The sequence below is a fragment of the Symphalangus syndactylus genome, chromosome 12 (genome assembly GCF_028878055.3).
Source record: "Symphalangus syndactylus isolate Jambi chromosome 12, NHGRI_mSymSyn1-v2.1_pri, whole genome shotgun sequence".
Lineage (NCBI taxonomy): Eukaryota > Metazoa > Chordata > Mammalia > Primates > Hylobatidae > Symphalangus > Symphalangus syndactylus.
This window is the reverse complement of record NC_072441.2, coordinates 121,047,277-121,061,739: the sequence shown is the minus strand read 5'-3', so window position 1 is coordinate 121,061,739 and position 14,463 is coordinate 121,047,277. Positions and strand designations below refer to the sequence as shown.

General features: G+C 35.9%; 1 protein-coding gene across 1 annotated transcript in view; it reads right to left on the bottom strand.

Annotated features, from left to right (window-relative positions):
- PAPPA2 (pappalysin 2) overlaps window positions 1-14,463 on the bottom strand; it is a 628,099-nt gene that overhangs the window by 589,205 nt on the left and 24,431 nt on the right. The gene's annotated exons all lie outside the window — the stretch shown is intronic.

Below are 14,463 nucleotides of genomic sequence, written 5' to 3'. Positions count from 1 at the left end.
TAAAACAAGGAAAAGCTAGAGAAACTGAAAATCAATTATTTTTCTTGAATTAATGTGGGGCTCAGAAAATGATATTCCAAAGTATGGTGCTTTGGCATGCTGAGCACTTATGAACTAAAGAAAATTGAAAGACCTTAGACTAGAGCCTCAGAACCAAGAACTTTCTAGCCTTCTCCTGTTACCCTCCACCCCCTACCTGAAATTTCATTATCTACCATATAGTAAAGAAGAATGAGGAATGTAACCACACCTGGACAGACGTTATGACAAAATATTTTCTGTCTCTCATTCAAATTCCAGAGAAACAATCGCAAGCTAATTTCTGTCTCCTGGGTCCAGTCATCCTCCCTAAAATTATTTATCACCCTTCAAAAATTGTCTTTCAAAGGCATCTTCCTCTTCCCCAATTTTCTTTCCCCTATGAAGAGGGTATATCAACTTCAGCCATCTGGCCCTTCTTTGTGTAAAAAGAAGTAATTCAAAATCAAAGCTGAACTACTTACATGACAAGGGATTAATAACCAGAATATATAAGGAGGTCAAACCACTCTACAGGGAAAAAAAATCTATTAATCCAGCTTTAAAAATGGGTCAAAGATCTGAATAAACACTTCTCAAAAGAAGAAATACAAATGGCAAACAGGCATATTAAAAGGTGTTCAACATCATTGATCATCAGAGAAATGCAAATCAAAACTACAATGAGATATCCTCTCACCTTAGTTAAAATGGCTTTCATCCAAAAGACAGGCAATAACAAATGCTGGCAAAGATGTGGAGAAAAGGGAACCCTCCTTGTACACTGTCGGTGGGAACATAAACTAGTACAACCACTATCAAGAACAGTTTGGAGGTTCCTCACAAAACTAAAATAGAGCAACTATATGACCCAGCAATCCCAGTGCTGGGTATATATCCAACAGAAAGAAAATCTGTATTTCAAAGAGATATCTGCATTCCTATGTTTGCTGCAGCACTGTTTACAATAGCTAAGATTTGGAAGCAACCTAAGTGTTCATCGACAGATAAATGAATAAAGAAAATGTGGTACATATACAGATGGAGTACTAGTCAGCCATAAAAACAAGAATGAGATCCTGTCATTTGCAACAACATGGATAGAACTGGAGATCATTATGTTAAGTGAAATAAGCCAGGTACAGAAAGACAATCATTGCATGTTCTCACTTATTTGTGGAATCTAAAAATGAAAACAATTGAACTCAGGGTCATAGAGAGTAGAATGATGGTTGCCAGAGTCTGGGAAGGGTGGGAAGGTTTGGGAAAGAGGTGGAGATGGTTAATGGATACACAAAATAGAAAGAATGAATAAGACCTACTATTTGATAACACCACAGGGTGACTATAGTCAATAATAACTTAATTGTACATTTAAAAATAACTAAAAGAGTATAATTGGATTATTTGTAACACAAATCATAAATGCTTGATGGAATGGGTATTCCACTCTTCATGATCTGATTATTTCACATTGCATGCCTGTTTCAAAACTCATGTACCACAGAAATATATACACCTACCATGTACCCACAAAAAATAAATATTAAAAATAAACAAAACAAAGAAAGAAAATCAAAGCTATTGGAACCTTACATTATTTTGAGCCTTAAAGGAATGTGATTATGAGACCTGAGTCATATGACAGGCGATTGTAACCTAAGCAGCTGTAACCTAGGCAGCTATAACCTTTGTTCTTCTGATTATAGATATACATCTCTTACACAAAGTCCTTATGACTATCACATTGCCTAAAATGAAATGTTAAAGATACCCTTTTACGTTGGAAAGGAAAATAAAACAAGCTAAAGCAAATTAAATTACTGTAACTCATAAACTAGCCTTGTATGGAAAATGCTGTCATTCTGTTCAATTTTTTGCTCTCTGCCTATAGAAGCAATGCTTTAATTTTTCAGCTTCTTAGTGCTGATCCCATTTATTTGGCTTCTGTGTTACTGAGATGTCCATTCACAGCATTGTGTTTGAATAAAATCTTTTAAACTAGATTCTCATCCTTTCAATTATTTCTTATTGACATACGGCTCCTGTGCTTCTGCACATTACTAAATTTGTATGCCTTTTCTCTTGCTAATCTGTCCATTATTAGTTCATTTCAGTGAACCTTCAGAGAGTAGAGGGAAAGCCTTCCTTTTTCACCCCTACACAGGACAAATCACAACCCAAAAATCTGGAGAGAGACACAGCTGAAATCTGCATATCTAAATAAGCAGAAGCTGCTGGAGCCATAACATAGTAGAAACATTTAAATGCTTATTTGGGTGAAATGCCAGAGTCTGAGTGTGGACTGGCACAAGAATGAGAGGCTCCTGAGGGCCACAATGTTGGAGGGATCCTCATATTTTTATAAGTTTTGGCTCTAGAAATCTTACCACATTCTCATAGTAAAAGTACAGGAAAGATCTCCTGTGGCTCTAGCAGGATGGAGGGAAGAGGGGAGACTAATCATATAATCCAGAGCATTCTCCAAAAAAAGGCCTAGTCTCCAGGGGAAAATACTTCCAGAGACTTATCCTATCCGTGACAACTCCAGTCCCATTCACTCTTGCTAGTTCACGTAAGGGTGGAAAAAAGCTAAGAAACATTTGTGAAGGTCATGGTCCAGGGACATCAGCATACAAAAGACTGAAATTTAATTATAAGATTATAGAAATTCTTCTTCCCATCACTTCTCAGCCTTTTGGCTAAGATCAAGTGTAGAAATTCTTCTTCCCCATGCATTATACCACACTCACAGGGCTCCAGTGTGATCATAGTGAATCACAATTGAAAGAGATCCAAGGCCAAGACTTTTTCTGAGGCGACCACAGGAAAGTCCAGAGAAAACAGGGAAGATTAAAACAGGGACATAGAATTTGAAGCTTCTAGAATCTATAACTACAACAAATACTAAGTACACCCCAACTGCTAGCCAGATTAACAGAAACGTTCATACTAAAGACCTTCTACCTCATTTCCTGTTGCCTGAAACATAACATTTAATTTCAACAAAAAATTACAGGGCATACCAAACAAGCAAGAAGAAAAAACAATCTGAGTAGACTGTAGGAGCTAAAGGAAAGCTTCTCTTCCATTCTGTCTGAAGGTTTACTGAAATAAACTAACAATAAACAATAACATGAAAAAACATACAAATTTATTAACATGCATAAGCATGGGAGCCATACAAAATATGAGACTCAAAGTAGAACCAGATGATTGAGGCTTAAATAACATCTTTATGCGGGGGAATGAAGTTAGGGGTTGTAGGCAGTTTTACAGTAATCGTAAATAATTTTTAGAGGAAATGAATGAGCCCAAAGCACAGTCAGTTGTTTGTAAATGATTCTCTTTGCACAATAAATGAAACCTAAGGACAAACAGTATCTTGTGGACTAGTTTCACAAAAATGAGGGGCAGAACTGCACTATGAACAAAGGTCGTCTGATTGTGCAGATACAGTCTCTCAGGTAATTTCTCAGTGCTCCCCTCGGAAAAACAGATGAAAAATCTTTCTGGATGTGTTCTCTTCTCTTCTTCTTAGTTAATCTTTTGCTATTATTTAATGAGATGTCTAGGGAGAGAGTTTTAAAACAATTACACTTCTTTTGGAAAGAAGTTTCCTCAGTCAGATAAAGAAATTCCAGATTGAGCTCCTCCCTGCACTGAGTGGTGGGTATAGGAAACAAAAGAAGGTAAGTTTTTGGTTCTGAGGTAGCCTCTAAGACTGTCTAATTTTATTTAATTCAAAAGTGCTCAGCATACTGAGCACCATACTTTTGGGTATGATTTTCTGGGCCAAACAAGACAAAGCAAGCAATGGAACCACACTCAGATATAATACAAATTTTGAAATTCTCAGACAGGCAATTTAAAATAATTATATATGCTAAAGACATATATAATTATATGTCTGATGGAAAAACTAGACAACCTGAAGGAACACATGGGTAATGTAAGCAAAGTGATAGAAACTGTAAGAATCAAAAGGAAATGCTAGAAATCAAAGACACTGTAACAGAAATGAAGAATGCTTTTGATGGGCTGATTAATCTGGACATAGCTGAGGAAATAATCAGTGAACTTGAAAATAGGTCAATGAAAACACCCCAAAAAAAATGCAAAGAGATAAAGAATGAAAAAAAACCCAGAACATCCAAACTGTGAGACAATTTCAAGAAGTGTAAAATATGTGTAATTGGAATACCAAAGGGAAAAGAAAGATAAAGTGAATCAAAAGAAATATTTGAAGTAGTAATGGCCAAGAATTTTTCAAATATAGTGACAAACACTAGAGCACAGTCAGAAAGCTCAGAGAACACCAAATAGGATACTTTTAAAACTACACCTAGGTATACCATATTTAAACTGAAGAAAAACAAAGACAAAAGGAAAAATCTTGAAAGAAAACAGATTTAAAAATAAAACCTTATCTATAGAGAAAGAAACATAAAAATTAAAGTAGACTGCTCATCAAAAATCATGCAAGCAAGAAGAAAGTGGAAGGAAATATTTAAAGTGTTGAAAGAAAAAAACCAACAATCTCGAACTCTATATCCAGTAAAATTATCAGTAAAAAGGAAGGGGAAATAAAAGTTTTCTTAGACAAACAAAAACTGAGGGAATTTATCATCACCCAACCTGCCCTGCAAGAAATGTTTTTAAAAATTATTTAGAAAGAAGAAAAATTATATAGGTCAGAAACTTAGATCACACAAACAAAAGAAGAGCATCAGAGAAGAAATAAATGAAGGTGAGATAAAATATTTTGTTTTACTTGTTTGTTAATTACTCTAAGAGATAACTTTGTTAAAAAATGATAGTAACAATGTATTGCGTAATTACTACACATAATAGATAAGTAAAATAAATGGCAGTGATGTCATAAGAAATGAGAGAAAAAAAATTTGGAATACAGTAGTCCCTCACATCTCCATTCAAGATTTCGCTTTTTGCAGTTTCACTTACCCACAGTCAACTGCAGTACAAAAATATTAAATAAAAAATTCCAGAAATAGACAATTTATATGACTTAAATTGCATGTCATTCTGAGAAGCATGATGAAATCTTGCACCACTCTGCTGCTTCTCACCTGGGAAGTGAATCATCCCTTTGCCCAGTGTATCCATGCTGTATACACTAGCCACCTGTTAGTCACTGTCTCCTCCTTACATTCAACCATTAACATCAGTATGGCTCAATGATGCAGAATCATCCACACCAGGTATTATCCTCCTCCTCCTTCTGATGTATTGTCAGAAGGTCAACTGTAGCCTAATGCTACAAAGCCTATGTCATCCATCTCACTTCATCTCGTCACGTAGGTATTTTATCATCTCACATTTTTATCACAAGAAGAAGCACAAGTAAAATACAATAAGATATTTTGAGAAAAAGAGAGTGCATTCATCTAACTTTTATTACAGTATATTGTTATAATTGCTCTATTTTATTGTTAGCTTTAGTTATTAATCTCTTACTGTGCCTACTTTATAAATAAAATTTTATCATATGTATGTTTGTATAGAAAATAACATGGTATATATAGGATTCAGTACTATCTGCAGTTTCAGGTGTCTGCTGGGGGTCTTGAAATGTAGCCCCCATGAATAAGGAGAAACTATTGTATTGTTATAAGGTGCCTGCACTATATGTGAAGTGGCATAGTATTATTCAAAATGGACTTAGATTACCTAATAATGTATATTGCAAATTCTAGGGTCACCACTAAAAAAATTAAAAAGAAGTATAATTGATATGCTAAGAGATAAAATGGAATAATATAAAATAGTCAACCAGAACTAGAGAAAACAGAACTAGAAGAGGTAAGAAATAAAAAACAAATGCAACAAATAGAAAACTTAAACACAGGAAAGATAATTAATTCAGCTATATCAATAATCACTTGTGTGAATTATATAAATACACCAATTGAAGACAGAGACGATCAGAGTGGATAAATAAACAAGACCCAATCATATGTTGTCTACAAGATATTAAATTTAAAGGGTCAGGTAAACATAAAAGGATGGAGAAAAGTACACCATGCCAGTAGTCATCAAAAACAAAAAAAAAGCTGGAGTAGCTACATTAATTTTGGACAAAGCACAGAACAAGAAAAATTATCACAGATAGAGACATTACATAATAATAAAGAGGATAATTTTCCAAGAAGACATAATCCTAAACATACACAAACCTACAACACAGCATCAAAAAAATAAGAGGTAAAAGTGGATAGATGTAAAAAGAGAAATAGACAAATACACTATCATAGCTGTAAACTTCAATACATCTCTTTTGATGATTGACAGATCAAGCAGACAGAAAGTCAGTAAAGATATAACTAACCTGAACAGCACTATTGATCAACTTGATCTAACTGACATTCATAGAATAATCTACCCCAAAACAGAATAATGCACAGTCTTCTCAAGTTTACGTGTAACATTAACTAAAATAGAAAACAATCTTGGCCACAAAACACACACCTTAACAAATATAAAAGAACAGAAATCATGCAAAGTATATTCTCAAACCACATTGGAATTAAACTGTAAGTCAATATTAGAAAGATAAGTGGATGATCCCCAAATACTTGGAGATCAAACAATATACTTCTAAGTAACACAGAGATCAAAGAAGAATTCTCAAGAAAAAATTTAAAATATTTTTAACTAAATGGAAATTAAAATACAACTTATTAAAATTCTTAGTATACTGCAAAAACAGCACTTAGAAGGAAATGTATAGTACTAATGCATATATTAGAAAAGAAGAAAGATCCAGAATCGATAACCTAAGCTTCCACTTCAGGAAACTAGAGTAAGGAGAGCAATTTAAGCCTAAAGCAAGCAGAGTAAAAGAAATAATAGAAGAGCAAAAATTAATAAAATTAAAAATGGGAGAACAATAGAGAAAATCAACAAAACCAAGCGCTGGTTCTTTGAAAAGATCAATAAAATTGATCAATCTCTAGCTAGGCTCAGCAGGAAAAGAAGATAGAAAAATAAGTTATCAATATTAAATATCAAAGAAAGATCATCACTATCAATCCCCTAAACATTTAAAAACTTCTAAACAAATAGTATGAAAAAAGAGAAATAGTATGAACAATTCTATGCTTGTAAATTTTTTTTATTTTTATTTTAGAGATGGGGTCTTGTTTTGTTGGCTAGGTTGGTCTTGAACTCTTGGCCTCAAGCAATCCTCCCGCCTCAGCCTCCCAAAGTGCTAGGATTATAAGCATGAGCCACCGTGCCCAGCTAATGCTTGTAAATTTGATAACTCAGATGAAATAAATCAATCCGTTTAAAGACACCTGCTACCAAAAATTGCATAAGAAAAGTTAGATAATTGGAATAGGTCTATGTATACCAAATAAATTAAATCAGTAATTAGCAACCTTTCAAATAAGAACGCAATGGGCCCAGATGTTTTCACTTGTGAATTCTACCCAACAATTAAGAAAGGAAGAAATTGAAAGAGTCGGGATGATCAGGGGATCATCCAATTCTCTACAATCTCTTCTGGAAAATTGAAGTGATGGAAATTTTCTAGCTCATTCTGTAAGGCCAGTATTACCCTAATGCCAAAACCAGACAGACATTACAAGAAAGGAAAACTACACACACATATATCTCATTAACACAAACACAAAAATCTCAACCAAATATTAGGAAATTTAATTCAATAGTGTATATAAAGAATTACATACTAAAACCAATGACTTATTCCAGGTAGGCAAGGCTGGCTCATCATTGAAAAATAAAAAATGTAATCTATGACATCAGTGGCTAAACAAGAAAATTAATATAACTTTAGCATTTGATCCAGAGAAAGCACTTGACAAAATCCAATACCCATTTACAATTTTTAAAACTCTCAACAAATTCACAATAAATGGGAACTTCCTTAATTTTATAAGTAATATCTACAAAAGACACTTAAAATTATAGGTCTCTATGAAGTTTGGTGAGATCCTCAAAAAAAAAAGAAAAAGTTACAGGTCGGGCATGGTGACTCACTCCTGTAATCCTAGCACTTTGGGAGGTTGAGGTAGGAGGATTATTTGAGGCCAGGAATTCAAGACCAGCCTGGGCAACAAAGTGAGACCCCCTTCTCTCCAAAAAATTTTCAAAATTAGCCAGGCATGAAGGCGTGTGCCTATGGTCCCAGCTACATGGGAGGCTGAGGCAGGAGGAGCATTTAAGCCCAAGAGGTCGAGGCTGTATGAACTATGTTCATGCCACTGCATTCCAGCCTGGCCAACAGAGTGAGACCCTGTCTTAAAAATAAAAAAAAAGAAAATATGCTGAAAGGTGAAAAACTGAATTTTTTACCCTAAGATCAGGAGCAAGGCATGAAGGCATGAATGTCCTATCTCACCATCATATCGGAGATGTACCTACTTGACATTGTATGGGAGGACCAATCTACTACAATATGACAAGAAAATGAGATAAAATACATACAGATTGTAAAGGAAGAAATAGAAAACTGTGTCTTTTTTTTGCAAATGACATAATTGCAGATATAGAGAATCCCAAAGAACACACACACACACACACACACACACACACACACACACTTCTGGAACTAATAAGTGATTATAGCAAGGTTTCAAGATACAAAGTTAACATATAAAATTAAAATGTATAAAATTAAAATTCATATATATAATTGCTGTCCTGTGTACCAGAAATGAACAATAGGAATTAAAATTTTTTTTTAACCATTTGAAATAACTCCACCAAAATTGAAATACTTGGCTGTAAGTGTAACAATTTATGTAATTTATATGCAGAGTCTATATGTGGAAATTACAAAATTCTGCGAAAAAAAATTAAAGGTGACCCAAAAAAGTTTGAAAAAAAAAACCTTTAACAAAAAAACACAAAAAGTCTAACTTAATGGAGAAATATTCTATGTTCATATATTAAAAGACTCAAAATTGTTAAGATTTCTCCTAACATGATCTATAGATTCAGTGTAATTTCAATCAAAATTCCTGCAATCTATATTGTAGATATTGATGAAATGATATTAACTTTTTTTTTAAAGTCTTTCTTTTTTTTTTTTTTTTTTTTGAGAAGAAGTCTCACTCTGTCGCCCAGGCTGGAGTGCAGTGGCGCAATCTCGGCTCACTGCAAGCTCCGCCTCCCGGGTTCACGCCATTCTCCTGCCTCAGCCTCCCAGGTAGCTGGGACTACAAGCGCCCGCTACCACGCCCGGCTAATTTTTTGTATTTTTAGTAGAGACGGGGTTTCACTGTGTTAGTCAGGATGGTCTCGATCTCCTGACCTCGTGATCTGCCCGCCTCTGCCTCCCAAAGTGCTGGGATTACAGGTGTGAGCCACCGCGCCCGGCCACGATTCTAACATTTATATGAAATGACAAACAAACCTATAATAGCAAAGACAATACTGAAGAAGAACAAAGTTGGAAGATGCGCACTCCCTGATTTCAAGTCATTCTGCAAAGTGACTAGTAACCAAAACAGTGTGATATTGGTAAAAAAATAAACACATAGATCAATGGAAGAGAAACAACAGAGCCCAGAAATATGCCCACACAAATATCATCAACTGATATTTTACAAAAGAGTAAAGGCAATCGAATAGAGAAGTCTTTTTAACAAATGGAGCTGCAACAATTTAATGTTCATATGTGAAAATAATAAACTTAGACACAGACCTTACACCTTACATAAAAATTAACTCAAAATGGATCATAAAATGTAAAACACAAAACTATATAACTCCTAGAAGTTAACATAGGAGAAAATATAGGTGACCTTTGGTTTGGCAATGAAATTTTTGATAAAACACCAAAAGAATGGTCCATTTAAAAAGTTGATACATTGGACTTCATTAAAATTTAAAACTACTGCTCCATGAAAGACACTGTTAAGGGACTAAAAAGATAAGTTAAAGACAGGAAAAATATTTGCAAAAACACATTTCTAAGAAAAGATTTGTATTCATAATATACAAAGGATTCTTAAATGCAACAATAAGAAAACAACTGTATTTTTTAATGGGCAAAAGATCTGAACAGACCCCTCTCCAAAGAAGATACAGAGGCCGGGCGTGGTGGCTCAGGCCCATAATCCCAACACTTTGAGAGGCTGAGGCGGGTGGCTCACCTGAGGTCAGGAGTTCTAGACCAGCCTGGCCAACATGGCAAAATCCCGTCTCTACTAAAAATACAAAAATTAGCCAGGCAGGATGGCAGATGCCTGTAATCCCAGCTACTCAGGAGGCTGAGGCGGGGAGAAATGCTTGAACCCGGGAGGCAGAGGTTGCAATGACCCGAGATCATGCCACTGCACTCCAGCCTGGACGACAGAGCAAGGCTCTATCTCAAAAATAAATAAATAAATAAATAAATAAATAAATAAATAAATAAATAATAAATAAAAATACTTCTGTTCTAGGATCCCTTCCAGAATACATTATGTTTAATCATCATGTTTCCTTAGGATCTTTTGGATGTGACAGTTTCTCAGACTTTCCTAGTTTTGGTGACCTTTACAGCTTTGAGAAGTACTGGTCAGTTATTGTATAGAATGTTCCTCAACTGGAATTTGTTTGATGTTTTTCTTATGATTAGACAGGGCTTGCGGGTTTTTGGGAGCAAGACCATAGAGGTAAAGTCACATCATATCAAAGACACTTGCTAGCAATATGACTTGGCTGTTGAGACTTTGATCACCTGGCTGAGGTAGTGTTTGTAAGGTTTCTAAACTGTAAGGTTTCTTCCCCCCATCACCCCTCTTCCCATACTGTATTCTTTGGAAAGAAATCACTACGCACAGTCCACACTTAAGGAGTGAGGAATCATGTTTCACCTCTATGAGGTGGGAGACTTTAACACCCCCCTGTCAATATTAGACAGATCAAAGAGACAGAATATTAACAAGGATATCCAGGACTTGAACTCAGCTCTGGACCAAGCAGACCTAATAGACATCTACAGAACTCTCCACCCCAAATCAACAGAATATACATTCTTCTCAGCACCACATCGCACTTATTCTAAAACGGACCACATAATTGGAAGGAAAACACTCCTCAGCAAATGCAAAAGAATGGAAATCATAACAAACAGCCTCTCAGACCATAGTGCAACCAAATTAGAACTCAGGATTAAGAAACTCACTCAAAACCACACAACTACATGGAAACTGAACAACCTGCTCCTGAACAACTACTGGGTAAATAATGAAATGAAGGCAAAACTAAATAAGTTCTTTAAAACCAATGAGAACAAAGACACAACATACCAGAATCTCTGGGACACAGCTACAGCAATGTTTAGAGGGAAATTTATAGCACTAAAAGCCCACAGGAGAAAGAGGGAAAGATCTAAAATCGACACCCTAACATCACAATTAAAAGAACTAGAGAAGCAAGAGCCAACAAATTGAAAAGCTAGCAGAAGGCAAGAAATAACTAAGATCAGAACAGAACTGAAGGAGATAGAGACATGAAAACCCCTCAAAGAATAAATAAATCCAGGAGCTGGTTTTTTGAAAAGATCAACAAAGTAGACAGACCACTGCCAGAATAATAAAGAAAAGAGAGGGCCGGGCGAGTTGGCTTATGCCTGTAATCCCAGCACTTTGGGAGGCCGAGGTGGGCGGATCATGAGGTCAGGAGATCAAGACCATCCTGACTAACACGGTGAAACCCCGTCTCTACTAATAGTACAAAAAATTAGCCGAGCGTGGTGGCAGGCACCTGTAGTCCCAGCTACTCGGGAGGGTGAGGCAGGAGAATGGCATGAACCCGGGAGGCGGAGCTTGCAGTGAGCCAAGATCGTGCCACTGCACTCCAGCCTGAGTGACAGAGTGAGACTTCATCTCAAAAAAAAAAAAAAAAAAAAAAGAAGAAAAAGAAGAAAAGACAGGAGAATCAAATAGATCCAATAAAAAATGATAAAGGGGATATCACCACCAATCCCAGAGAGATACAAACTACCATCAGAGAATACTATAAACACCTCTACTCAAATAAACTAGAAAATCTAGAAGAAATGGATAAGTTCCTGGACACATCCACCTTCCCAAGACTAAACCAGGAAGAAGTCAAATCCCTGAATAGATCAATAACAAGTTCTGAAATTGAGGCAGCAATTAATAGCTTACCAACCAAAAAAAATCCAGAACCAGATGATTCACAGTCAAATTTCACCAGAGGTACAAAGAGGAGCTGGTATCATTCCTTCTGAAACTATTCCAAACAATAGAAAAAGAGGGACTCCTCCCTAACTCATTTTATGAGGCCAGCATCATCCTGATACCAAAAGCTGGCAGAGACACACAAAAAAAGAGAATTTCAGGCCAATATCCCTGATGAACATCAATGTGAAAATTCTCAATGAAATACTGGCAAACCGAATCCAGCAGCACATCAAAAAGCTTATCCACCATGATCAAGTCAGCTTCATCCCTGGGATGCAAGGCTGGTTCAATGTACGCAAATCAATAAATGTAATCCATCACATAAACAGCACCAATGACAAAAACCACATGATTATCTCAATAGATGCAGAAAAAGCCTTCAACAAAATTCAACAGCCCTTCATGCTAAAAACTCTCAATAAACTAGATATTGATGGAACGTATCTCAAAATAATAACTATTTGTGACAAACCCACTGCCAATATTACAATGAATGGGCAAAAACTGGAAGCATTCCCTTTGAAAACCAGCACAAAACAAGGACGCCCTTCCTCACCACTCCTATTCAACATAGTATTGGAAGTTCTGGCCAGGGCAATCAGGCAGGAGAAAGAAATAAAGGGTATTCCACTGGAAAAGAGGAAGCCAAATTGTCTCTGTTTGCAGACGACATGAGTGTATATTTAGAAAACCCCATCGTCTTAGCCCAAAATCTTAAGCTGATAAGCAACTTTAGCAAAGTCTCAGGATATAAAATCAATGTGCAAAAATCACAAGCATTCCTATACACCAATAACAGACAGAGAGCCAAACCATGAGTAAACTCCCATTCACAATTGCTACAAAGAGAATAAAATACCTAGGAATTCAACTTACAAGGGATGTGAAGGACCTCTTCAAGGAGAACTACAAACCACTGCTCAATGAAATAATAGAGAAGACAAATGGAAAATCATTCCATGATCATGGATAGGAAGAATCAATATCGTTAAAATGGCCATACTGCCCAAAGTAATTTATAGATTCAATGCTATCCCCATCAAGCTACCATTGACTTTCTTAACAGAATTGGAAAAAACTACTCTAAATTTCATATGAAACCAAAAAAGAACCTGCATAGACAAGACAATCCTAAGCAAAAAGAATGAAGCTGGAGGCATCATGCTACCTGACTTCAAACTGTACTACAAGGCTACAGTAACCAAAACAGCATGGCACTGGTACCAAAACAGAGATATAGACCAATGGAACAGAACAGATGCCTCAGAAATAATACCACACAGCTACAACCATCTGATCTTTTGCAAACCTGACAAAAACAAGAAATGGGGAAAGGATTCCCTATTTAATAAATGGTGCTGGGAAAACTGGCTAGCCATATGTAGAAAGCTGAAACTGGATCCCTTGCTTACACCTTATACAAAAATTAACTCTAGATGGATTAAAGACTTAAATGTAAGACCTAAAACCATAAAAACCCTAGAAGAAAACCTAGGCAATATCATTCAAGACAGAGGCGTGGGCAAAGACTTCACAATGAAAACACCAAAAGCAATGGCAACAAAAGCTAAAATACACAAATGGAATCTAATTAAACTAAAGGGCTTCTTCACAGCAAAGAAACTATCATCAGAGAGAACAGGCAACCTACAGAATGGGAGAAAATTTTTGCAACCTATCCATCTGATAAAGGGCTAATATCCAGAATCTAGAAAGAACTTAAACAAATTTATAAGAAAAAAGCAAACAACCCCATCAAAAAGTGGGCAAAGGATATGAACAGCCACTTCTCAAAAAAAGACATTTATGCAGCTGACATATGAAAAAATGCTCATCATCACTGGTCATCAGAGAAATGCAAATCAAAACCACAATGAGATACCATCTCACACCAGTTTAGAATGGCGATCACTAAAATGTCAGGAAACAACAAATGCTGGAGAGGATGTGAAGGAATAGGAATGCTTTTACACTGTTGGTGGGAATGTAAATTAGTTCAACCATTGTGGAATACAGTGTGGCAATTTCTCAAGGATCTAGAACCAGAAATACCATTTGACCCAGTAATCCCATTAGTGGTTATATACCCAAAGGATTATAAATCATTCTACTATAAAGACACATGCACATGTATGTTTATTGTGGCACTATTCACAATAGCAAAGACTTGGAACCAACCCAAATGCCCATCAATGATAGACTGGATAAAGAAAATGTGGCACATATGCACTGTGGAATACTATGCAGCCATAAAAAAGGA